General features: G+C 40.2%; 1 protein-coding gene and 1 non-coding gene across 2 annotated transcripts in view; one reads left to right on the top strand and one right to left on the bottom strand.

Moving 5' to 3' along the window:
• LOC129761589 (uncharacterized) overlaps positions 1-26,784 on the top strand; it is an 87,687-nt gene that overhangs the window by 27,773 nt on the left and 33,130 nt on the right. The gene's annotated exons all lie outside the window — the stretch shown is intronic.
• Positions 13,080-13,161, bottom strand: Trnas-gcu (transfer RNA serine (anticodon GCU)). The gene has a single exon. It is a non-coding gene; the product is annotated as a tRNA-Ser (tRNA).

Genomic DNA, 26,784 nt, shown 5'->3' with positions numbered 1-26,784 from the left:
CCGATGACGATGACGATGGCTGCGAGGGCTGCATTTCGAATCGGATGTAATAAATTTTGGAGATGATTATTTTCGAATCCATGTCGCTCGTCAAAAGCCACACACCGGTATTAATGCGGTTGATGCGTTCCACCATGAAATTGGAGCGGTGAGTTTTGATACTGGCTGCTTTTGTGGCTGAAAGTTATCATCCTGGCGAGGATGGTCATTGTGCGAAATTAATTGCCACCACCTTTTTTGTCAAGTATCTCTCTGATGATAAGCATTCATGTTTTCAACGATTTCCATTGTCAGATTGCAAATGCCAATCTGTCACATGCTGTAATCAGATCCGCCCCAGTCCATTTCCGCGACTGTGACGCAAATAATGTTAGCTCTGTTGATCGACAAAATAAACTTTGTATTTTATAATACCATAAACCAATATACATCCCCCCTCTCTCTCTCTGTTAACGCTTTCATCACCGGGTCTGGCGGTTGGTGTGTACTTCCCCATTCCAACCGGTGGTGTATAAATACAGTACACATGCCTTACCGACGGTTCCAACAAACCAAACCACTCGCTATCAATAAGTATAAATCAGATTCGAGCAGCTACAAGATGCAGTGCAGTTTTATCGCACTCTCCTCCTGCTCCTTCAAGGAAGAGACCATCATGCAAAAAAAAAACATCTCTCGAACGCGCGCTTCTATGCTGCGCTGCACGCGCGGTCTGGGGCTGAGGGGGTGGATTCACAGAGGTGAAAAGCAAACAACGCCGGAAGGCGCCCTAAACTTTATGTCGTACCAGAATAAGAAGATGTACTGAAAGAAGGGAAGATGCTATTTTTTCATTGCATTTGCGGGAAGAAAACACTGCGAAAGGCACTTTGCACAAGGAAAGATGCTGCGCACTCGAAGTCACTTCTCACTGCACTGCGCTGTGTTTGTGTCGAACGAAACCGCGGCGTCTCGCAGCTTGGGATAGGACAGGTTCCGCAATAGGTGAGGACGTTCCTGGCAGGCAGGTACGATTTGTGCGGCGTGAAATGAGAGACGGTACAGGGCTTTGCCGAGCAGTTGACACAAGGTCACCACAGCAGTGATGGTGGGTGAGAATGACACTGTTTTCGCTGGACGAAGACAACGACGACGGCCTCGTGCATTCGTAATCTTTACCGACTAACCTATGAGAACCTTTCCGCTGGAATCGAAAATGGATTGAATGAATAAATGTTTTAAAATCAGTTTTGATCATCGTTTCGTGCCCTTGACCAATAACGGTTTACCCTTGAGTATGTGTTCTTCATTGCCGAATGGCACGGGCGATAAAGGTCTCACAAACGGAAGCTTTTTGATTTTTGACGTAGGACTACGTCTTACATTAAGGGTGCCAAATCAAAAAACAGGTCACGTTTTTATGAAATAAAGTTCACGTTAATAACTGAAGGGTGTGTCACATCAAATTGCATCACGGAATTTGAATATTTTTTTTAGTACTAAAAATTTTGATGAAATTTTTTTTGATAATTTTTATTGATACACCGTAGTAAGATGCACATTCAGTATTTTTTTTCAAATTTTTATCTCGGATCTTTTGAGGATGGCGTGCAATAATCGAAAATGTACGTTTTTCACTATAGATCCTACGTCAAACCACATAGGGATTCAAATAAACCACCAAAATTTCTATTTAATATCCTTTACAATATTTGCCATACAGCTAGTGATTTGGTTTGGGGGCACCTTTTTACTCCCTTACCCGGCCAGGCCCTTTAAATTATTGAAATAATTGCACTGGTGGGGTTGAAATGGACAGTCCCATCCATAATCACATCCAATGCATGATGGAAAGTGAAGGGAAGAATATTGAACTCTTTTTTATATTGTTTTCTCTTTTTGTTCTATTTCAGGTACTGAGTGCACTGAGAGAGAGCGAAATTATTCCTTTCGCGAGCGATAAACTTCTACGTTTCGTATATTATTGACCTGTCCATATTCCCCTCACTACATGTCCATTATACCCGCATCGATAACAATGTTCTACTTTTCGGCTTGTTTTAATTTCAGTAAAAAACATGAAAAAACGAGTTTTTATAAAATATTGGCCAATTATTTCGAAAACCAGTATATTGAACTGTAAGAAACTGCTTTTAAGTTTTGGAAAGCATGAGTTTCCAAAGATACAATTGAAGTTTTCTTTAACATGTCCGTCTTACCCCCATCTCCCATACTTAATTTTGCGATAGACTGTATCTCCACCCGAATCATCTGTGGTGGTGATATAACTGGGTTCTGAAGGGCTCTATTCTTCAGCAAATATCGTTGAAAACAATTCACGATTTAGAAGGACAATACAAGCATAGCAAGGAAATTTAACAGTGCATCAAGAATCAGAATATAGTTTTACCTTAATCTTTTTTGAAAGGTTCACGCCGTGGGGAAGCAAACTGCTACTGTAGACAAGTTCAACTGACAAGAGAGCGGCTTTTTGAAGTAACCGAAACGGAAAGACAAACGATTTTCAAAATCTGAACCAATATAATTTTGATGTTTTTGTTTAATTGAAAATGTGGAATTCAAAATGGCCTAATAACAACTGGAAAACAACAATAAGTACACTCAAATCTTAAAACACACTGTAAAGGGTGTGTCACATCAAATTGCATCACGGAAAAAACGCTGTAGAAATTTAATTTTTAGAATTATATCTTCAGCTTTCACTTTAAAATCAGATAAGAGTGTATAGATCACGTTGGCCATGCTTCACTGTCAATTTTTCGTAAATTTGGAAAAATGTCGTCGAACGAAAAAGAGCGTCGTGAATTAATCCTGTGCACTCATTTCGAGAATCCGGAGTTGTCACATCGGGACATCGGTAAGATGTTGGGAATCGTCCAATCCACGGTCAGCAGAGTACTAAAACGATACTTCGAGAACCTAACCATCGACCGGAAGGTGAAGAACGGCAAAAATGGATGCTCCGTCAGTGAAAAAGATCACAAGCGCGTAGTTAAGCAGTTTAGACGTGATCCGAGAAGTTCGGTCCGGGATGTCGCCAATAAGCTGAATTTGTCAAGTTCATTCGTCCAGCGGACCAAGCAGCGGGAGGGCCTGCGTACATACAAGGTTCAGAAGGCTCCTAACCGCGACGAAAGGCAAAACATGGTGGGGAAGACGCGAGCCCGGAAGCTGTACACCGAAATGCTGATGAAGCCGCATTGCCTGGTAATGGACGACGAAACCTACGTCAAAGCGGACTTTCGTCAGCTGCCGGGCCTGTTGTTCTTCTCCGCAGAGGACAAATTCAGCGTTCCGGAGGGGATTCGCAAGCAGAAACTATCCAAGTTTGCCAAAAAATACATGGTGTGGCAAGCGATCTGCTCTTGCGGAAAACGGAGCGTCCCCTTCGTGATGACCGGCACGGTAAACGGGCAGGTTTACCTTAGGGAGTGCCTACAGAAGCGCTTACTACCACTATTGAAGCAGCACGAGGGCCGGACCATCTTCTGGCCGGATCTCGCTTCGTGCCACTATTCAAAGGACGTGTTGGAGTGGTACGAAGCCAACGGGGTCACCTTCGTGCCAAAGGAAATGAACCCGCCCAACGCGCCGGAGCGGAGGCGGACTTCAAGAGAAAATGGATTTCTGTTCAAAAAAAACTATAACCTGACGTTGTACAGAACCTTATGGACGGGGTAAAGAGGAAGGTGCGAGCATACGGGCTTGGGCTCGAAGGATGAATAAAAAGAAAATGCCAAAAGTTGTTTAATAGTTTTTATTTTACTGTCTAAAATTTTCAAAAGGATCGGTCTACTGGGCGAATTTCTACAGCGTTTTTTCCGTGATGCAATTTGATGTGACACACCCTTTAGGATTATTTCGAACCAAATCAATGTAAAATGAGTGTCACTTTCAGTACTAACAATTCATCAAAACATTCAATCAAAGGTCTTATCAAATGCGTAACTATGATAGATATTGAGGTTGGTTTCACAAAAGTTATACGAATGTCACTCTGAACAGCTTAAAAGCGTTGAGTGCTGTCTGAATAAGCATGAATCATGTGAATCACTGTGACAGTCCATACGCAAATCAACTTCCTTCTCACATTGAATACACAATGCAATTAAAACGCAAAACTAACATCGGAAAACCTCCCAATCGTTCCCAGTTCGAATACATTTTCATTCTGAGGGGGAAAATCCCGTCAAACGGCCCAATCCGTTTTGATTGACGGCTAAATAATTTCGAGCAATTAAGCCAATTTCGTCTATCACGCTCTAAATTTTTAGATTTTTTTTCTCACTTAATTTTTTGCTAATCGCCATCAAAGCGCACCACGTAAAACTCCGCGATTTGATTTTTGCAGACATTCTACCACCCTCGTGAGGACTACATGGAAAATGTTCCCCGGAAAAAAACTGTTGTACAACACGAAATTGGGATGTTTTTGTGGGCCCGCAATACAATACCTTGCTCGGCGGGGTTGTTAGTTTTTTGTTGTTGTTATTTTTATGCGAGGTTTGGCACGCAATATGGCCGCGATCAAACGCCAAATTTGGCCCGTATTCTCTCACGGCCACTTTGTTTCTACACTGTTTTTTGTTGTTGTTGTTTTTGCGACTCGTTTGTTTGCTTGTTTGCCTAGTTGCACGTTATCCTACTTCAATTTAGAACAATTTCACGCACGAACGGGTGCCAAAACCTTCTGTTTGTTTTGGTCAGTTCCAATAATTGTCTAATTCATATTTGATGGGTGCTGTCAATCAAAGGGGTGAGCGGGTTCGCTGCGATCGGTGACACTTTCTGCTAATCGAGGTCGGCCCGAGCTCCGTGTGGGCGCATTTGGGATGGTCGTGTGTGTATGTGTGACGCAAGTGTTCTATTTGGGTGGAAAAATGGCAACGACTGATTGGGGTGTTGGGAAGATCCCCCAAGCAATCGCCCAAAATTCAGATTGTTTCGGTGTCTCCCTAATGTAACACTGATTAGCCATTCCGGCCCAACCAAGTCGGGGCTAGGAATCCCGCGCAAATATTAATAATTTTTGTTTGTCGCAACCAAGTGAAGACGAACACGGAGTCCGCCGCATTTGTCAATTTGAAATAGCGCACCACTTGTGTCTGAGTGATTGGCCATGGTAAACCTTTTCGTCCTGTTCCAGGGCAAGCGCTACCCGACGACGTTCCCTCGTACGGATGAGAACAAACATCGTTCAGCGTTGACTTATGATTGCTCATATTTCTTTGGTCCACCGACACAGAATGAGAGAGGGGAAGGTGTTTGTTCCTTACTAGGCGAGGCACCGATGCTGATGATGGCATGATCACCGTCGCCATTATGGTTCCGAGCAGCAGAAGACGAAATGTGATGCTCCCATGAATAACTTCTAATAAGTTTGTCCACCTTCCGTCGGGCGCGCCGGTCGGACATCCTTGAAGCTGGGGCTCCAATCTCTTCCCTTTATTTGTAACGTTTGTTTTGGTTGGAACATGTATGCTGCCGTATCATGCGCTTGAGTGGGGCAACCGAACGTGCGGCGAACGATGCTGCCTCTAAATACACCAGCAGCAGGAGAGTGACATAAAACTTTATTTGCTGCTGCAAAACGGATAACGTTTTGCTGGCATTGGCGCTGGCACCGGGCAAGTATGTGTGGGTACTAAAAACAGAAAGCTCTGTTGTGTGCCATGTTTTCATATCTCCTGCATTAAGGGCCCTGGCCGATTTGTTCTGTCTGCTGGGGCGCAACAATGATTCCGATGTTTAGTTCGAATTTATCGCTCCGTGCAGACGCGTTTTGTTGGCAAATTAGACACGACTAATTTTTGGTTCGGAAGGTGAAGGGGAAGGTGATTCAGTTTGAATCTGGTTGCATGCAAAACCCAGACAGAAGACTATTGGACACCAGATTTAAATGCATCGAAACACTTTAGGTGCGTTTGCACTGTAAGGTATTGGAACGTTGTGTTTGGAATTGTGTGGAGATGTTTGGTAACTGGCCACATACTAGCGAAGGAAAGAAATTCTTGGTCTAGTTTATAGATGGCTCTCTCACGAATGAAATGACTGTTTTTATGTTAACGCATTCGTTCCTAAAGAAAATATATACCAAATGTGAGTTGACCCAAGATTAGATGTTTGGTTTATGCGACTCTTGTGTTCATACTTGACATACCGAGCGCCAAGTCGATGACCATCGACAAAAATTCAAATAAAAAAACAAACCATTCCTTGTATTCCATTCCCGATGTATTTAATTTACGAATCTGACATGTTTGTTCTGTTGACTGTAAATGTAAAGTGAAAAAAGTAATATATTTTTGTCGTAAAGTATACAAATTGAAACAAGAAAATCAATATAATTTCATTGTTGCAAATGTGTTGTTCTTCATCGATCCACAGCAGTGCCGAAAATATTCACGTTCACGACACTCAAATACGGCGAATTTCAGCCTGCCTTGTGTTGTGTGTAACCTACTACTCAAGCGAGAATCGATTCCATTCATCACTCAAAATTCCTCTCTTTGGCGACTTCGGTAATAGAACGTATAAGTCTTGCTATGTTTTATGAACTTACTCCCGATTGGCCGGAAATGGCATACACCCCCTATTATATGGGCAATGGGTGACAATAACAATATGGAAATCAAACACGTTTCCAATAAAAATTCACTGCAAGCGATGAAGATCAACTTAACTTTCGTGATAATCACATTCAATTATTGACAGTAATGAAAGTGCCTCAATGCAGGCTTTCCGAAATTTGTTCATACTGTTTTCGTTCAATATACCAGACAAAGTTCACGCGTCTCGACATATGGTGTTGAGTTTCAACAGAAGAGAATTCATGCGACCCTGGGAAAAAGCTAATTCTTTCATTCGTGAATAAATTTTGATCATTTGTGGCACTGATCCACAGAACTTAACATTAATATGAGCATTGCATGTTTTGCTCAGCTGAGGCGCTGGCACTGCCGAACGATTTTCCATGTCAATGTCTGCGTTGTTAATTTTTATGAATGACTAGCTGACCCGCCAAACTTCGTCCCGCCCAAAAATTATTCTTTGTTATCAATACCTTCAAACATTCACGTTTTCTTACTAAGCGCAAGTTCATGAGTCCAATCGCAGAACTGTTCATTGATTGATCTTCTAATCGACCCCGTTGAATTTACCTTTTACTAAAAAGTCACAGGAGGGTCATTACACACCCCCCTCCCCCTCTTAAACCCCCCCCCCCCTGTTTATTTGCAAAAAACTCAAACAGCCAGTTTTTTTGAGGCCAACTTAGAATCACCAAGAGCGTTTTGCATGAACCGGAAGAGATGATAATCACTTGGAGCCAGGTGTAGCATACTAACTAACCTCAATTCCAATTAAACACAAAACATCCTGACCCTCATTCTTTCTCATCCTCAATTCCGCATTCTTATACATAACCACTTTTCCGCATACCATATCTAACAACAAGTTCATACCATATCTTTACATTCGTCAGCAACTTTTGATTTCCTTACGGAAATCCCCCAAACCAACTAACTTCATAACATGGGCTGAACGTTATTATGGCACGCCAAACTTCCCTGTATACGACCTCCAACAACTAACAACAATAACATACCGCCCCGCTCGACGCTTGTTGTAGACAACAATGATAATAAATAAACATGTAATATGCGAACTTAGCTCGTAAGTTAGTTGGTAAGAGAAATACACTCTCGTGACAGACATCGACTAGTGCATGTCTTCTTTTTTTAAATCCGAAATGTATCACAGGTCCGGACTATACGGTGGGTGCAATAGGACATCCCATCCGAGCTCCCGTAGCTTCTGGTGGGTCATCAAAGATGTGTGAGGCCGAGCGTTGTCCTGGTGGAAAACAACACCATTCGTATTGATCATTTCTGGCCGCTTCTGGTCAATCGCCTGCTTCAAACGGCTGCTCACAGTGAAGAACCGAATTGAGGGTCTGGCCATAGTTGGGCAGCTCATAGTGGATGAATCCCTTCCAATCCCACCAAACACACAGCAAAACCTTCCTGGTCGTTAATCCGGGCTTGGCGATGGTTTTGGCCGGCTCACCGCGCTTCGACCACGACTTTTTTCGCTTTAGGTTGTCGTACGTGATCCACTTTTCATCACCAGTCACCATCTTCTTCAAAAATGGGTCGAGTTCGTTCCGTTTCAGCAGTGCATCGCAGACGTTGATTCGGTCTAAAAGATTTTTATGCGTCAACTCGTGTGGCACCCATACATCCAGCTTTTTTTGACGTAGGACTACGTCTAACCGGAAGATATAGGGGGTGAAATGGAAATCTAGGCACTGAACAAGTAGGAAAAAATGCAAGATTTGGAACGCTTATAACTCGAGCATTTCTCAATAGATCGCAAAGGTTTTTGCATCAATTGATAGGAAATATATCTACGCATCTATCATAACGAATAACATTTCATTTTTCTTGAGATAAATAATTGAATAATTGTGAAATATCAAGCATTGTCAAAATGCACTATGTGCCCATTTTTGATTGGTCCATTTTGTGCTCCTCAAATCGTACCGACCAAAACGGGCAACCAGAGCAGCAGCGAAATAGAATGAAGCACGATTGGAAAGGAAAAAGAAAAAAATGAACAAAACATTGGTCGCAGTCTCACACATGCGTAATTCTCGAGCCAGCCAGTCAGCTTAAAAATCCCCGCTCCGCTGCCGTAACGATCATTCTCATTCAAACCGTACACCACATCGGTTCGCATCACAACACATCAACAAACCAACACAAGCAGCCATGTCTGGACATGGTAAAGGAGCAAAAGTGAAGGGAAAGGCAAAATCCGTGTTGGAACCGTGTTGATCTGGAGTTCCCCGCAAAGGTAGCTAGGCCGAACGCGTTAGTACCAGTGCACCAGTCCACCTAGCCGGCGTTATATAGTTTCGGCCGCCGAAGTGATCGAGTTAGCTGGTAAAGCTGCTCGCGACGATAAGAAAACCTGCATTCGGAACAGAACACATTCGGTTCTGTGGACATCAAGACAACACAACAGGCAGTTGCAGCGAGTGGCGAGTGGCAAACGCAATCGCAAAACGGCATCAGGTAGCAGAAGAAAAAAGTTTGTTCTTTATACAAACTGCTTTGGTGGCAAATCCAGAACAAGGCGGCATCGAGGGCGTTCGAAATGGTTTTTTTCAAAACCACGAGTACTAAGTTTTCTAAATTGGAACCATTCCATAAAACAAGGCGCTTTTCAGGGCCATTAAACCTTCCAAAAAAGAGTTTAGGAAATACAGTTCAATGCTTTCTAAAACATTATCCAAAATAATAATAAAACACAAATTGATTTTTTCATAATTTGTTTGCCAGGATCTGATGAGTATGTGAATTTGGCAGTTGTTCTGAGCTTATTGATAGTTGGGAACTTTCCAGATTATTCAATTTTCACCAATTCTTAAATTGTTTCCAGATTGAAAGTACAGTAATTTACAATTAGTTCGACATTTAGCTAATTGGACGGATATGTAATGCGACTTATTTAGTTGGACATTTTTGTAAACATAGAGATCCAAATTATGACCCCACATTGAAAGTCGACACTGTACCACTGTCATCGCAAATGTTCAATTACAGGTTAAAGTCGCCTCCAATGCGACACTGAGTGGTGCTCCGGCACGTCGCATTGAATGTAATTTACTGTACAACATGTCACAAAGCTGGATGGGAAGAAATTTTCCAACTGTGAAAGCTGTGGCGAGTGGCAACAAATCGCTAAACAGGAAGGTTTAGCCGAACAAGATGGGGATATCGAGTGATAACAAAACAATAAACTCTTTAGATTGAAGATAATTTTGTGATCCTGAAAAGGACCCTTTTTAGCCTGCATGTGAATCCAACGAGCGAACAAATCGTAATGAGTGTATTTTTTTGCCATCGCTCCCTTTTAACGCTCATTCATTCGTTTCGTTGGACTCGCCCCTCTGGCTGAGTCTGCCGATTTGTCTCTATCCTGTGAGTGTGTACCGCTAGAGTATAAAACACGCGGTCCCCGAAAAAATATCTTATTTTCTTTCAAACCGTAAACCCGTGTGGTTGTACGGCATCGGCATCGTGGACGTAACAAAGGAGGACAAGTTAAGGGAAAGGCAAAGTCTCACTAGAACCGTGCAGGTCTCCAGTTCTCTGTTGGTCGCATTCACTGATTGCTCCGCAAGGGTAACTAGGCCGAACGGATTGGTGCCGGAGCACCAGTATACCTAACAGCGATTATAGAGTTTCGGCCGTCGGAGTGCTCGAGTTGGCTTGCAAAGCTGCTCACGACAATCAGAAAACCCGCATCAAGAACAGAGCAGCTTCGGTTCGGCGCTCATCAAGGCAACAATTAGTTTCAGTAAGTGGCAAAGTGTTTCTCCGGCACGTCGCATTAAATGTAATTTACTGAACAACATGTCACAAGCTGTGAAAGCTGTGGCGAGTGGCAAACGCAATAGCTAAACAGGAAGGTTTAACCGAACAAGATGGGAATATCGAGTGATAACAAAAACACAACACCAAAGGTTCTTTTCAGAACCATCAACATATTCATAAACAGTAAACAGTAAACTAATCCATTTTTCAGGTTGATAGGTAGGTATTCACGTAGGAGAAGAAAATAAAACAATATATTTAAAATATATATTTAACAAAAGCTGTCTCCTTTGTATAGTCCTACGTCACTCCGGTTATGTCCTCGACATTACCCACCCGTCTTTTTGGAATCCAATCTTCTGCAAATCGTTCCAAACAATTTTATGGTCTATACCCAGTTCCTGGCCAATCGAGCGAGTGCTCACATGCCGGTCTACTTGGACGATTTCAACGATTTTATCGGTTTCCGACGACGATTGGCCTACCAGTACGGGATGTATCTTCGACAGCCACTACACCAGAACGAAATCGATCAAACCAACGCTGTGCTGTGCGAATCGTTACAGTATCGGGTCCATAAACTACACGATTTTTTTCGGCCGCCTTCGTTGCAGTTTTACCTCGCAAAAACGTAAAATATGGCGAATTTCTTGCTTGGTGGACTCCATCTTTGACGCGCTATAACTTGAGACTGAAAAGGACAATCACAACACTGTCAGAACGACACTTGTAGCACAGATTGTCGTCTTTAAATAGACGTATAGTATGACCCGATTCGATAAGTACAACACAAGATATGTTTAAGTGTTGCTATATTTGCGACATTTCTTTTTCCCCAACCAAATATTTTAATGCTCGCTCGTATTACATTTTATTATTTTTTTTTGGATTGTCTCGAGCGAGGTTATTTTTGGTAACCTGAGAAGGTCGCGGAGAAAATCCTTTGATATTACTCGAATAGAGAGGGAATTCCTGAAACGGGGGTTCATCAATTTCTTTCTTTGCAAAATCACCATAGATATTACAACCATCCTCCTTATGGGGCTTTGAACCCTCTGATCAGGTTCTCATAAGTTTCAGGTCCTTTTTCGGACATTTTACTATAGAGATCCGTTATTCCGAGAAGCGGTTGATTAGCAGAGTGCCTAAAATTACTACAAAAAGAGTTCCCGAAAAAAAATTATTGATTGAGAAGCAATCTATAGCTTTAGACTAAAAGTGAGACTTTCCTAACATCTGGAAATTTATCACGAGGAGTGCCTTCTGGAGAGGTTCGAGCTGTGGGCTATGGTGACTTAAAAAATATCGTTTTAAAGCCTGTCCACGTTAAATTTCGGACACCTTTCTTTCAGTGTAGTTTATGAAATATTTCACTAAATAATGAAATATTTCACTTACATGACAGCTGAAACCCTCCTGTTTATTTCGATGTCCAACATGTTTACATTCTTCTTCAGTTTGGTAAAATGGCGTCGAATCAAGTGGAAGTACGCAAACGCATTTGGCGCGAACGGCAGCAAAATCCAACACTGTCGGTACGCGATCTCGCCAAAAAGCTAAAACTGCCGAAGACTACCGTATGTAGTGTATGCAAATCGTTTGGCGCTTAACTGTGGATCGGACGGTTGGAAGCGGAACAAATCGAAAAGTATACTCCCGACAGATGTACCGAAAGGTGGTTGCCGTTATTGAGAAACATCCCAACCTTTCAGTTAGAAATGTGGCTCGAAAGGTTGGAAAATCATAATCATATGTACAACAAATGAAGAAGAGGCATGAACTGAAGGCGTAATTTCACTGCAAAAAGCCGTGCTAAGGAGCTCTACACCCAGTTTTTGCAAAAATGTTCATGCACCATAATGGACGATGAAACTTATGTCCTCGAAGACTTCAAACAGCTTCCAGGACTCGCTTTTTATACTGCAATGCGAAGAAATGCCGTAGCCGAGTGTTTCCGGACCAAGAAGCAGTCTAAGTCCCCCAAAAAGTACTTGGTTTGGCAGGACATATGCAGTTGTGGCCGAAAATCCAAATCTTTCGTCTCTACCGGCACTGTCAACAAAGATGTCTAGGAGAAGGAATGTCTTCAGAAGCGGTTGCTACCATCCATAAGAAGCCACGACTCTCCAGCGTTGTTTTGGCCAGATTTTGTCTCTTATCACTATGCAAAATCCATCCTGGAATGGTATAATGCACATGAGGTCAAATATGTGCCAAAAACAGCAAATCTACCGAACTGTCCAGAACTTCGCCCAGCGGAAAAGTACTGGGCTCTGATTAAGCGAAAACTATTCGAAACTAAGAAGAAAGCGAATGGCATTGATGATTTCAAGAGGAGATGGAAAAGCGCCGCCGTCAGCATATCTGAGGATACTGTACGGAACCTAATGGCAGATGTTCCCAAGAAAGTTCGAAAATTTTACAGACAACGTAATTAACATCGAAGTTAGCTTCCCCTGTTCTAGATATAAGTCTATTTTACTGAAATAATCAATCGGTTTTGTTGTATTACGTGAATTTTTGTTTTACTGGCATCATCTTGGTGTCCGAAATTTAACGTGGACAGGCTTTAATTGCAGATTTTTCATTAGACATATCGTTATTTGAAGAAATTTAAATACTTAATCGAAACAGGACCAAACCCAAAAAAAAACTTACTACACACATCTTTAACTCCAGTTTTCCCAAAAAGAGTTCCGACGAGGATGGGATTCGAACCCACGCGTGCAGAGCACATTGGATTAGCAGTCCAACGCCTTAACCTCTCGGCCACCTCGTCGCGTTGGAAGCGGGTTGTGTTCCGTTGAATCACTCCAATTGACCATCCTCTTACCGTGCGCCATGGAAAGGTGAGCCCAGAAACAGTGCGTTGGATGCATTACCGGCGGAATAATTTATCCCATTTCCTCGCACCCATCTCGTTCAATGTTTCGTTGAATGGCCTATCCCATTCCGCCGGGGTGGAGAGTAGGTGTGGGTGCAGCCTCGAACGGTGCGGTGGCTACAAAATAACTCTTGAGCGCACACGGCAACACAATGAATACACCCACCGTCGTTTGATGTTTCAACTCCACTTTCGCAACTTGTTCCGGGGATCTCTTTCAGGTCGAGTTTTGTGTGTATATTTTCTTTTCTGTTTTCTTTTCTGTTTTCTTTTGTCTGGATCCGCGCGCGCGAGACTTACAGAAGCTGGAGCATATTTTATGCATGCAGCGCCGTACATAATTTATTAGCGTTTTATTGGGAGATGGGGGGCTGAGATTGTTTCGCTGAAAAATTGTTAGAATCCATCAACGAGCGAAGGGGTTTTTTGTCAAGTTGTTTTTGTGTTGTTGTTTGCGGCACTCACTTTTCCGCGCCTGGTTTACGTTTGTGTCAACCCGAGCAGGCCCGAGAAGGAGGAGCGATCCAGGTGAAATGTATTCCGGGGGATAATAAATTTGAACGAAATCTTTTATGATATCCAGGGGATCGGTTATGCGTAGGCGGGAGCATTAACACTCGGGATGAGGGAGAAACACAAGAAAAATATCATCGTTTTTGGTAACCAGAGGGATTATCTCCGCGTCAGAATCCTAGCTGGCTGTAAGCATCGAAATAGTGTTTCCATGTTTCACGCTACTTGCGAAGGAATCGACGGAGAACAAATCGCCGCCATCGCTGACAAGTGCCCTTCCTGGTTTTTCAAGACACACGCTAGGAAATTTCCTCGTGCCTGTTTTTGCAGTGGATATCATTATTTTGAAAGTCCACGACTGGGAAAGAGAATCATTTTAGGGTTCGTTGTTTCACATTGTCCCCCCTTCGATCGATGAAACGAACGAAGCATGCAAAAAAGCGATGAATTATGCTGGCGACGAAAAAACGGTCGTTTAATAAATTTATTTGTTTATTATTGCGCAGAGACGCCGGGTGATAATTTGCCAACCCAGTCGAATTTCTCGGCTCATTTCGACTCAAGTTTTGCGGAAAGGGGGACCCCGTTTGGACGGAACGTTTGTCAGCGTAAGGATTACTCATCGTGAAGTTTTGTGGTGTTTGCTGGATTAATCGATTGAATGTTTGTTTCCCGAGTCAATCTGGGACGGGAATCTCGACATCGGAGAAGTATACAACACTATAACCATCTTTCTCCTCCCACAAAGCTCGGAATTTAAAAGCATTGCAATTCGCGTTCGTATGTCCAGCACCCTTCTTTCAGCGGTAACACCGTCATCGCGATAGGTACTGATAGCGGAGTCTCGGGAACACAACAGAACAGTAATAACCATAAAGTAACTCTCAGTCCGAACGAAGGTAGTCAAACAGTCGCTGCCCTTCTAAAGGGGAATTGAGTGTGTACGTTTCGTTCGTGATTCTTGTACCTATTCCAAACAGTCACTATCCCTGGAGCCAAGCCCTATGGAGCTGTTACATTCCCTTGTCTGGGAAGTCTGTGTGGCGGTATCGTGGCATCCAATTTCTGCTGGGGGATACACTCATTGTCCGTTAAAACGACAATATTATGCTGGCATACCGAGTAAATTGTTTTGAGATTGCTACATTCAGCGAAATGAACCGCGGGTTAGATAACAAGCGCCTGAAGTCGATAGCGGAGGGTGGTCCCAAATCGATTCCCTAAATTTTAAAGTGTCATATTTGGAAGGAAATAGTGTTTTATCGAAAGGGAAAAAGTGTTGGAGCAACTGAAATTTAGACGTCTGCGACAGTAGTAAGTGAAGTCCGATTAAGCTAATATTTTGCCAAGATGACGCGATTCGAATCCCCCACCGACCCGACGTCGGAAGCGGCAGTGTCTCGCACGCAAACATGTGTTCTACTGATTGCCTGGTAAGTTTGAAACATAGGAACACAAATTTTTAAGAATAATCGTTGAGCCATTTTACAATATTCGATTCATTCAAATAATTGTCTTTTAGTATTGGATTAATCGAGCGTATATTTGTTTTCTGTAACGAATGATATTAAAAAAAAGATTATAATATCATAATTATAAAAGTTACATTTAAAAATTTAAAAATAAACATCGAGGTTGAGAATAATAATTTTGGAATGAAATCGTACTTCACTAGATTTTGACAGACGATTGAAAAAAGATCACATCTGTTGCATCATTTTCATGATGCAAATTTTCCATTGAAAAAACTTGCTCTTGCTCTTGCTCTTGCTCTTGCTCTTGCTCTTGCTCTTGCTCTTGCTCTTGCTCTTGCTCTTGCTCTTGCTCTCGCTCTTGCTCTTGCTCTTGCTCTTGCTCTTGCTCTTGCTCTTGCTCTTGCTCTTGCTCTTGCTCTTGCTCTTGCTCTTGCTCTTGCTCTTGCTCTTGCTCTTGCTCTTGCTCTTGCTCTTGCTCTTGCTCTTGCTCTTGCTCTTGCTCTTGCTCTTGCTCTTGCTCTTGCTCTTGCTCTTGCTCTTGCTCTTGCTCTTGCTCTTGCTCTTGCTCTTGCTCTTGCTCTTGCTCTTGCTCTTGCTCTTGCTCTTGCTCTTGCTCTTGCTCTTGCTCTTGCTCTTGCTCTTGCTCTTGCTCTTGCTCTTGCTCTTGCTCTTGCTCTTGCTCTTGCTCTTGCTCTTGCTCTTGCTCTTGTTCTTGCTCTTGCTCTTGCTCTTGCTCTTGCTCTTGCTCTTGCTCTTGCTCTTGCTCTTGCTCTTGCTCTTGCTCTTGCTCTTGCTCTTGCTCTTGCTCTTGCTCTTGCTCTTGCTCTTGCTCTTGCTCTTGCTCTTGCTCTTGCTCTTGCTCTTGCTCTTGCTCTTGCTCTTGCTCTTGCTCTTGCTCTTGCTCTTGCTCTTGCTCTTGCTCTTGCTCTTGCTCTTGCTCTTGCTCTTGCTCTTGCTCTTGCTCTTGCTCTTGCTCTTGCTCTTGCTCTTGCTCTTGCTCTTGCTCTTGCTCTTGCTCTTGCTCTTGCTCTTAGATCGCAAATATTCTCTTCTTTTCTCCCTTCGTGTTCATATTATTTCGCGGCAACATAAGTTGCTCGTTATTGGCAATGTAAGCACAAATTTGGTTTTTGTATCTTTTTGATTCATTCAAACCATTCGTTTTAGAGGATTAAAAATCGCAAAATCCGCAATGCATCCCTAAAAGCGTTTCTGATTCTGAATTGACAGTGCTTTGAATCGTGGTTTTAGAGATATTTTGTCTTGTAAGCAGCCCCGAATGCATCTTTGCGGTTTCGGAAGTTCGTTAAAGCCATATCGAACAACTTCTGCGCGTGTTTTTTGAACATTAGGTTCTTCATCCGGTTTAGTTTCATTACTTTCACGAGAAAGACGATATGATCTGCGGAGAGGACTTTTACATGGGTTGTATATTACGGCAATTTAAAAATCCGAGTGTCTGGGTTTGTCTTGACTGTTTTTAATATCTCCCAATGCTGTTGCGATTTACGAACTAATGAAATGTTCCATGTTCGACCAAGACAATGCCAGACCTCCTGTTTCAGACCGGTGAAAAAGGGTTAGAGTTCCTTCCGTTCACGCAGTTTATCGGGATCTTCCACAATGTGTTTTACACCATGTTCCCGTTGCGGTTTGTTGAAATTCGCGCGAGAGAGCTCCGTAGAGTGTCCTTATGCTATGTTCGAGGACTTTAACCCTTTCGTAGACAGCATGAAAAGACTCTTGACCGGGTTTTCGACGAGAAACAAAACGAGTTCTAAAAAAGTAGTATTTTCAAGCTGCATAAAAAATGACGATATATTGTTGAACTCTACGGTACATATACAATTAACACTAGGTTTACGGACGTTTCTTATATACCTATCTTTACGAACACGCGTAATTTTGACGCAACACATTTCGTGAATTTCGTGAAAAGTGATAGCATTGTTTTCCTATCGCAAAATACATATTATGGCGAGTTTACATTAGGGAGATCTATAGCGATAGATGGATTTATTCACGTGAAAATAGGTGTAAACGGGTGAGAATAAATATGATACACTTATTCGAGGTATATATAACTTGAATAAATTCAGCATATGTAAACGCTTGTGAATTTCTCACTGGTGAGAAATCACTAAAGTTGGATGCAGTTCTAATTCAGGTGAATAAATTCACCGGAAATATGAATATATTCATTATAGAAGTTCACGCTAGTGTAAACGGTTGATGCGATTTCTATAAATCTCATCATATTTCTTCACATGAATATATCACTAGTCTAAACCCACCCCTTTTTTTTCGTTATGGGGGCCATTTCAATTTTAAGGTCCAAAAATCAGTTTTTTCCACTTTTACAAAAAATCATAACTTTTGAATTACTGGACCGATTAAGATGTTCGACAAATCAAATTAAAGCCAATTATCTGGCCTTTCTTGAAAGAAACACTCGCAAGAAGCTGGAGTTTTCGTGATAATTGATTGTAATTGTTTTGTTATAGTTTACATAGTATCGGTGCTATTTTTTTTTCAATTTTTTCCTGAAAACTGAGGTTTTTTTACACAACATATCGGAAAATTAGACATGTGTTTTTTTTTTCATTTTTGAGTTATGATTTTTCAAACTTAACATGTTTTCAGTCTTCGTTCAATATTCTTATGCGACTAGACTAGATCTATGCGACAAGAATTCTTTTTTTTTCGCAAGAGTAGTATTTTCGTCAAAGACGACTAGCTCATTGACTTCAATTCGATATGTAGATTATCTGAATCGGTTTAGTAGTTCAGACGTTATGAGTTTATGAAAAAAGTCATTTTTGGAAAAAAGGGGAAAAATGATTTTCCGGATCATCGGTTTACTTCGAAAAATCATCACTTAAAACTTAAACTTAAATCACTTAAAAACTTAAAAGAACACATCTTTGTTTTTCGGATATATACTAGTTAACCCGGCAAACTTCGTCCCGCCCATTTACTTGATTAATTCTCGAGTAATGCAGAAATTTGTGTTTTATTTGTATGGCAGCCACCCCTAAGAAAGGGGGGAGGGGTATCTAACCACCATAGAAACATTCATTGCACCCTAAAGTTTCCATATGCCTAATTTGGTTTAATTTGCTTGATTAATTCTCGGGTAATGCAAAAATTTGTGTTTCATTTGTACGGCAGCCCCCTCTAAGAGAGGGGGAAGGAGTATCTTAACACCATAGAAACATTTATTGCATCCTAAAACCTCCACATGCCAAATTTGGTTTCATTTGCTTGATTAATTCTCGAGTAATGCAGAAATTTGTGTTTCATTTGTATGGCAGCCCCCCCCCCCTTTGAGTGGGGGAAGGACTGTCTAACCATCATAGAAACATTTATTGCACCCTAAAACTTTCACATGCCAACTTTGGTTTCGTTTGCTTGGTTAATTTCCGAGTAATGCAGAAATTTGTGTTTCATTTGTATGGCAGCCCACCCTTAGAGAGGGGGGGAGGGGTCTCAAAATATCACGAAAACCTTCCCCGGCCCCATAAACCCCTACATACCAATTTTCATGTCGATCGGTTCAGTAGTTTCCGAGTCTATAAGAATCAGACAGACAGACAGACATCACTCCATTTTTATATATATAGATAGATAGATAGATATAGACGTCATTGAGTTTCGTGCTCCATTTATGTGAAGCGTGAAATGTTATGAATTTTCGGGTGAATGGAAAATGTACACTGCATTTTCTTTAAGATTTCATCAACGACACGACCGCAAGCCTAGGTGGATGTCCAAAATATCAACGAAGAAATACTGATAATGACGGACAATCATTCATAAAAATTAACAACGCAGACATTGACATGGAAAATCGTTCCGCAGTGCCATATTCTCCTCAGCTGAACAAAACATTCAATGCTCTAATTGTAACGTTAAGTGCTGTGGTTCAATGAAGGAAGAACAACGCATTTGCAACAACGAAATTTATATCGATTTTCTTTATTTAATTGGTCTACTTTACGACAAAAATATATTCTTTAACGTTCAAGAGAACAAACATGTCAGTTTCATAAATGAAATACATCGGGAATGGAATACAAGGAATGGTTTGTGTTTATTTTTAATTTTTGTCGGTGGTTATCGACTTGGCGCTCTATTTCTCGTATGAACACAAGAGATCGTTTCACGTATGTGTAGATCGTTAAAACATTTAGACACACTTACAATACATTAGTTACTTTTTATTTTACAACCAATATACTCACTAGAAATAATTTTTATGTCAGAACAACGTTTGCAGGGTCAGCTAGTAACTCTATAAATTTGATATGAAACGACGAAGTGAATATTTTCTAGGGTATAAATAGTGGTTCTCCTCTGAAGCGAATGTTCAGTCCTGTTCTATGCTCAAAGCAGCGAACATCGCTTGTTCTGCTTGTTTTGCATTATCGCATGTCTTCGTTTGTCCTGGAGCTGTGGACGCGACCAAATGTCCTACTTGCTGCTACCTTTGACATTACACTCAATGCGTCAAGACAGATACCATGGCAAAGCAGGCGTTAAGGTTCTGCGCCACACAATTATTGCGGAATTATCAAGCTAAGCCATCGTGAGAGTTGAGGTGGAATTTTAAGCGAGACTTGGGTTCTCGTGCCAGGCGCAAAACTGTCTTCATCAAGGATGAAATCTGCACTAATCTTGGGCATAATGAAGAAGCAATGTAACTTTTTTCGAGGTCAATAAAGTTATCAGAAAAAAATTAATGATATATATTATTATTAAGGTGTTAGCCTGACTGGTCGCAAGTTCAATATTTCGATAATTATGCTTATGACCTATATTAATAACTAGCTGATCCGACGAAATTCGTCCCGCCCAAAATAGATTTTTTGATTTGAATACTTTCAAACATCCACGTTTTCTTACTAAGTGAACGTTAGTGAGTCCAATCACTGAACTCTTCATTGATTGATTACCCTTTGACTCTTTACAATTTCCTTTTACTATAAATTGTGTAGTACTTCTACAAAAATTCGTTTTTATAATAGAAAATTATTTTCAGACCCAATTCTCGTTCAAGATTCTTCAAGCATTTGGAAATAACATGTTTCTCCGTGGCATGGAATACATGTTTGATACAGAGAATATTACAAAATAAAGACAGCTCAAATCGGACCATTCCTTCCTCGGGTTTATGGCACACCAACACATTTGGCCTTTCATTTTTGTTTATATAGATAGAAGATATAGGAATGCGTTATTCCGTCTGAAAATCCTTTTCCACTTTCGAACAAAAATCAATTTCGTTAGCGCCAACATCAAATGGACTAACAACGCTTAGCTAATTGTAGAACATATGGGAATTAAATTTTCCTGAATTTTCCGATTTTCTCTCCGCTATATTTTTTTTTTAGTTTTCTTTTTAAATATTTTTTTTCTTATACCAAGTGTCCAATATAACTATTACATTTTCGTTTTGCTTCCATCAATTTTAATTCAAAATTTGTCTGTGGGACCGTTTAGTCGTGGCCTACTGGGGGTCAGTTCACGTTCTCGCAAAACATTCACACATTAACCATTCGAACATTTACCATTCACACCTTTACTATTCACACAACCACCCACAAATCCTTTACACATTTCTTTATTGGACTGACAATCTTAACCTAACTTAAAATTTAATGGGAGGCCGTTTAACCGCGGCCTACTCGGGATTATACTAACTTAACCTATCTTATACTAAATTAACAAACATTCAAGTCATTTTCGAAGTGCTTTCTAAACAATAATTGGCAGTTCCATCTTTTTTCTCTTATGGTTTTGCGGAAATGGTCCATTGAACCAGATTCAAAATATATCAAACTATAAGCAATAGCCTCTGTGCATAGCCATAGAGCTGCCTTTTCGCTAGTTGATTTGCCATTAATTTTTTTAAGAATCATTTCTTCTGGGTCACAAATTCTTATCCTCATTTTTTCATTGATTATATATAATACCCAGTTTCAAATAATTTTGGATATTGTACACTTTTTTATGCGATGCATGGATGAATCTACGGTAACAGATATCACAAAGTGGAGAGACTGTCCCACGTATAGAATGACGAAACAATTTATTTTTACATGGTACAATGTCATTAAGAACTATAAATAGGGCATTTTTTCCACTTGTGGATAAGAAACTCTGGTGCATATTCTTCCAAATAACCTCCCATTCAAGACTTGGCAATTCTAATTCTATCCTCGGAACGATTTTCAGTTCATATATCAAGCTTTTATATATAAGACTACATGTGTTAGATCTTGTATATTTCCTTTTTTCCTCTGCCAATTTTATCCATTCACGAGTGTTGCGTGTTAGTAGTTGGTTAGATTTTTGTGCCATCATGTACTTGTCAACTTGCTGATCATTTTGCATGAAAACTACGTTTTTAATGAACAAAGCTTTCATTTTATTTTCCACATCGATCAAGGATAAGCCTCCATTTTCTACATCTAGATATAGTTGCTGCAATTGAACCTTGAAAATCATTGTATTGAAAATGAATTTCTGGCAAATTCTTCGAATTTGTGCAATTTGTTTATTATCAGCCGGGAATATTTGAGCAACATACCAAATTTTAGATAAAATATAGCAATTAAGAATATGAACTTTTTGAAACAAATACAAATTTCTTCTAGAGTGAATTTTTATGGCGTATTTCAGTTTATTAATAATGTCATCATAATTTTCTGTTATCATAGTTTTGAAGCTCGAAGTGAATGAAACACCTAAAATTTTCATTTTGTTAACTTCGTTTAACTGATGTGGACCAGAAAAACAGTTGTTAAATCTCAAAAAGTTTGATTTTTGCATGTTCAATTTAATCTTAGAATAAATACTGAAATAGTTTATGAGAGTAAGAACAGTATCAAATTCCATATCATTGAGAACAAATATATTGATATCGTCAGCAAAGGCAACTATTTTGATGAAATTGTTGTCTATGAAGCATCCATTTATGTTTTCATATATCATGCGAATCAAAGGTTCAATATATAGGACAAATAAAATCATGCTCAATAGACATCCCTGTCGAACGGATGGAGTGACTTTTATAGATCTTGTGAGGAATCCATTAAATAGGATTTTTGATGAAGCGGCACGGTAGAGGTTTTTGATACAATTTATGAATTGTATGGGAAGGTTGTATTTCTCTAGCAGGATCCACAGAAATTCGTGATTCACCTGATCAAAGGCTTTTTCTAAGTCTATAGAAATTAACATACCTTTTTAACGTTTCGTTTGTTGGGATCGTATTACAACATTACGTAGAAGCTTCAGATTATTCACAAGATTTGTTTGGGTCAGCAGCTGCTTGGCCTGGACCAACCAGTTTTCCCATTAACGGCTGTAGACGGTTCGTCAATATTTTAGTAAATATTTTGTAGTCACAATTCAACATTGAGATTGGACGTCGGTTTGAAATATCGTGTATGTCACCTTTCTTCGGAATAAGTGTAATTATTCCTTCTGCAAAAGACGCAGGTGGTGTTACACTTTCAACGGGGTACATGTTGAATATTTTTACCATGTCATGTTTCAGATGTTCTTTGTAAGTGTTGTAAAACTCGTACGTTAGCCCGTCTGGACCAGGGCTTCTTTTTTTTGCCACCTGCCTTAGAGCTATTTCAAACTCGTCGTCTGAAATTGGGGATGATAATCTATTTTGATCAGCCATATTCAGAGATCTATTAACGTGACTTAAAACTTGTTCAACACCTGTTGCATCAAATTCTTTTCTGTCAAACAGTTCTTGGAAATGATTTTCTAAAAAAGTGTTCAAGATTGCATTGTTGGTGGTTACTGCACCATTTACTTCCAGTTTTAACAAATTGGATTTGCTATCTCGGTTTATTCTAGATGAAATTTGAAAAAAACCCTAGCTTTTCATCCTCAAGCAGAGTGTTTGGTTGGTATTTTTGGCGGTAACTTTGAATGCGTCTGTTTTCTATTTCTATTAGTTTGGATTTCACATATATCATTTCTTCTGGGTGAGATTGTCCGTTCATCATAGATGTAGAAATTTGTTTTAGGCATGTGTACAAAAACGATTTTTCCATTCGTATTTCTTCATTCATTTTAAACGTCTCTGATTTGAAAAAAATATTTAGTTTTATTCTTAAAATTCACATTCCACCATACATTGAAATTTTCAGTAAAGCTGTGTTGATGCTTCAAACTATCATATATTTGAATATATCGGCTAGTGACTTCTGGAATATCCATTATAGTTGAATTAATTTTCCAATATCCCCTTCCGGAAAATGTCATGCAGCTTGAATCAGATACTTTATATTTCCCTAGCTAACCCGGCAAACTTCGTCCCGCCCATTTACTTGATTAATTCTCGAGTAATGCAAAAAATTGTGTTTCATTTGTATGGCAGCCCCCTCTAAGAGAGGGGGAAGGAGTATCTTATCACCATAGAAACATTTATTGCATCCTAAAACCTCCAAATGCCAAATTTGGTTTCATTTGCTTGATTAATTCTCGAGTAATGCAGAAATTTGTGTTTCATTTGTATGGCAGCCCCCCCTTTGAGTGGGGGAAGGACTGTCTAACCATCATAGAAACATTTATTGCACCCTAAAACTTTCACATGCCAACTTTGGTTTCGTTTGATTGATTAATTTCCGAGTAATGCAAAAAATTGTGTTTCATTTGTATGGCAGCCCCCTCTAAGAGAGGGGGAAGGAGTATCTTATCACCATAGAAACATTTATTGCATCCTAAAACCTCCACATGCCAAATTTGGTTTCATTTGCTTGATTAATTCTCGAGTAATGCAGAAATTTGTGTTTCATTTGTATGGCAGCCCCCCCTTTGAGTGGGGGAAGGACTGTCTTACCACCATAGAAACATTTATTGCACCCTAAAACTTTCACATGCCAACTTTGGTTTCGTTTGCTTGGTTAATTTCCGAGTAATGCAGAAATTTGTGTTTCATTTGTATGGCAGCCCCCCCTTAGAGAGGGGGGAGGGGTCTCAAAATATAACGAAAACCTTCCCCGGCCCCAAAAACCCCTACATACCAATTTTCATGTCGATCGGTTCAGTAGTTTCTGAGTCTATATGAATCAGACAGACAGACAGACATCACTCCATTTATATATATATAGATAGATAGATAGATGATCACTGAATGGTGATCAGAAAATGCTGTTGGTAGAATGTCTATCGATATTACTTGGTCCAAAAATTCTTTCGGGCAATACATTCTGTCTAGTCTAGACTTCGAATTTGCTCTAAAAAAGGTCTATGATGTTGAATTATTAATTGATTTCTCAATATCTTTCATATCCATTGACAATACAAGGTTGTTCAATCCTGCACAGAAATTTTCCACGGCTGAATTAGAATCGTTTGAATCTAGAATACAATTGAAATCTCCTAATAAAATATTTGAATGTTCATTAGATAAATGGGGTATTATGTCTTCATTGAACAAAATATCTCTTTGTTTCTTGTGCTGGGAACCTGAGTGCGCGTAAATGTTTATAAAATTCACGTTATCAAAAATAATAGATGATATTCTCCCATTAGGATTAAGAAGAATGTTCCGGGGATCAATATTCTTACGTAGAAGAATGGCTGTGCCTTTGTTTGTCGAACTAATGTTAACAAAAGCTTGGTGCGTCGAAATGAAACCGAAACATTCAAATGACACTTCCTGGAGGAATATAACATCCAAGTCATTGTCCCATATGAAATCTTTAAGTAATGATTTTTTAGCTGAGATGCTCATTGCATTGATATTCAATGTAGCAATTCTTCTTATGAAATTCACTTTGATCGTTTTGTTGTGTTTACTGTAACTTTAGCTCCGATTGGTAGTAATTGGCTCTTCGATGCTGATCTTTTTTTCCAAAACTGATGTTGGCAGAGCTTCTATAGTTTTATTGTCTGAAAATCCTTTTCCACTTTCGAACAAAAATCAATTTCGTTATCGCCAACATCAAATGGACTAACAACGCTTAGCTAATTGTAGAACATATGGGAATTAAATTTTCCTGAATTTTCCGATTTTCTCTCCGCTATATTGATCTACGGGGAGAGACGAATACAACGAAATATAGATGACTCAAATTGAACCATTCCTTCCTCGGGTTTTGCGCTTACTAACACATTTGGCCTTCCATTTCTATTTATAGATATAAAATATGGAAATGCGTTATTTCGCCTGAAAATCCATTTCCACTTACGAACAAAGATCAATTTCGATAGCGCAAACATCGAATGGACTAACAATGCTTATTTTGATGTAATTTTCGAACATGTGGGAATTCAATTTTCCGAATTTTCCGACCTTCCTTCAGGATTTTCCGATTTTCTCTCCACTATATTGATCTACGGGAAGAGACGAATACAACAAAATACAAGAGGCTAAAATCGGACCATCTCTTCTTCGGGTTTTCCGCATACCAACAGATTTTGCCTTACATTTTAATTTATATAGATATGTAATCGATTACTCGCGGTTGTCTCGAGGATATTATTACAATGTGTTGTTCGTATGAACACTTTTGCAGTTTTCAACGCTCTGTATGCGTGTGACCGTCTTTCGGGATTCCTTTCCAACCTAGATCCTTTCCAACCAACATCTAGCGTGGAGCAGCTCTCTCGACTCGAGGAGGGATTCAAGGTAGAATGAACACTAGCCGTCACTACATTCTGCAGGTTATGATGACAATCGTCTCCCTTATTCTGCAGCGCGTGTGATGTGAGACAAAATTGGCCGCGTCAAAGTCACTCATTCTGGAAATCCTACTTCCTAGCAAATGGCTTCATAAGAACATAACATAAGAACAAGTGGCTTCAAATTGTAGGTTGAAGTTGTGAGACCAGTTCTAGCTACTATCTATAAAAACTGTAGAGCCGCTGATGTTCAACTCCCCGCTGCGTGGTCAGTGAAAACTTCTAAAGATACTTTAGATCGCTAATTCTAATCAACATCATGTTGCTCTATCGTTCAGAAAGATCTTATATATCATTGACGGAGCAAATCGGCAATGGCTTCTCCACATCATATATTAACATAAATCTTTCCAATCCATAAATTCTGAGGTGGTTGTCTGTTATGCCTGCAAATCAAAACACGACCCAAAGTGCAATCAATATTTATGGCGCAAACAAACGTCACAACAACCAGCCACGGTTTCATCTCGGTTCGACCCGTTCCCAGTCTATGAACATCAGATCCCGAACTCCCCCTCCTCCTCCAGCTTAATGCAGATTGTGGTCGTCGGGTAGTTAAAACTACCATAAAACAGCAATTACATCGCAATCAATGTCATTTTAAATATGACTACAGCCCACGGCTGGCGAAAGATTGGCACCGTGGGTTCGCCACTTCGGCCCTGTCATTTGGCAACAACTGTACGGTCGTAAGGTGTTACTAATTCTACACATTACCGTACTTCATTTCCACTAAATCAAATAAAATTACAGTGAGCGGGTGAGTGAGTGACTGAGTGGGCCCCTGACAGCAGGATTTGAGATTCCGGCCGGC

Source organism: Toxorhynchites rutilus, chromosome 1 (assembly GCF_029784135.1).
Source record: "Toxorhynchites rutilus septentrionalis strain SRP chromosome 1, ASM2978413v1, whole genome shotgun sequence".
In the NCBI taxonomy this organism is placed as follows: domain Eukaryota; kingdom Metazoa; phylum Arthropoda; class Insecta; order Diptera; family Culicidae; genus Toxorhynchites; species Toxorhynchites rutilus.
This window is presented reverse-complemented; position numbering and strand designations above follow the sequence as displayed.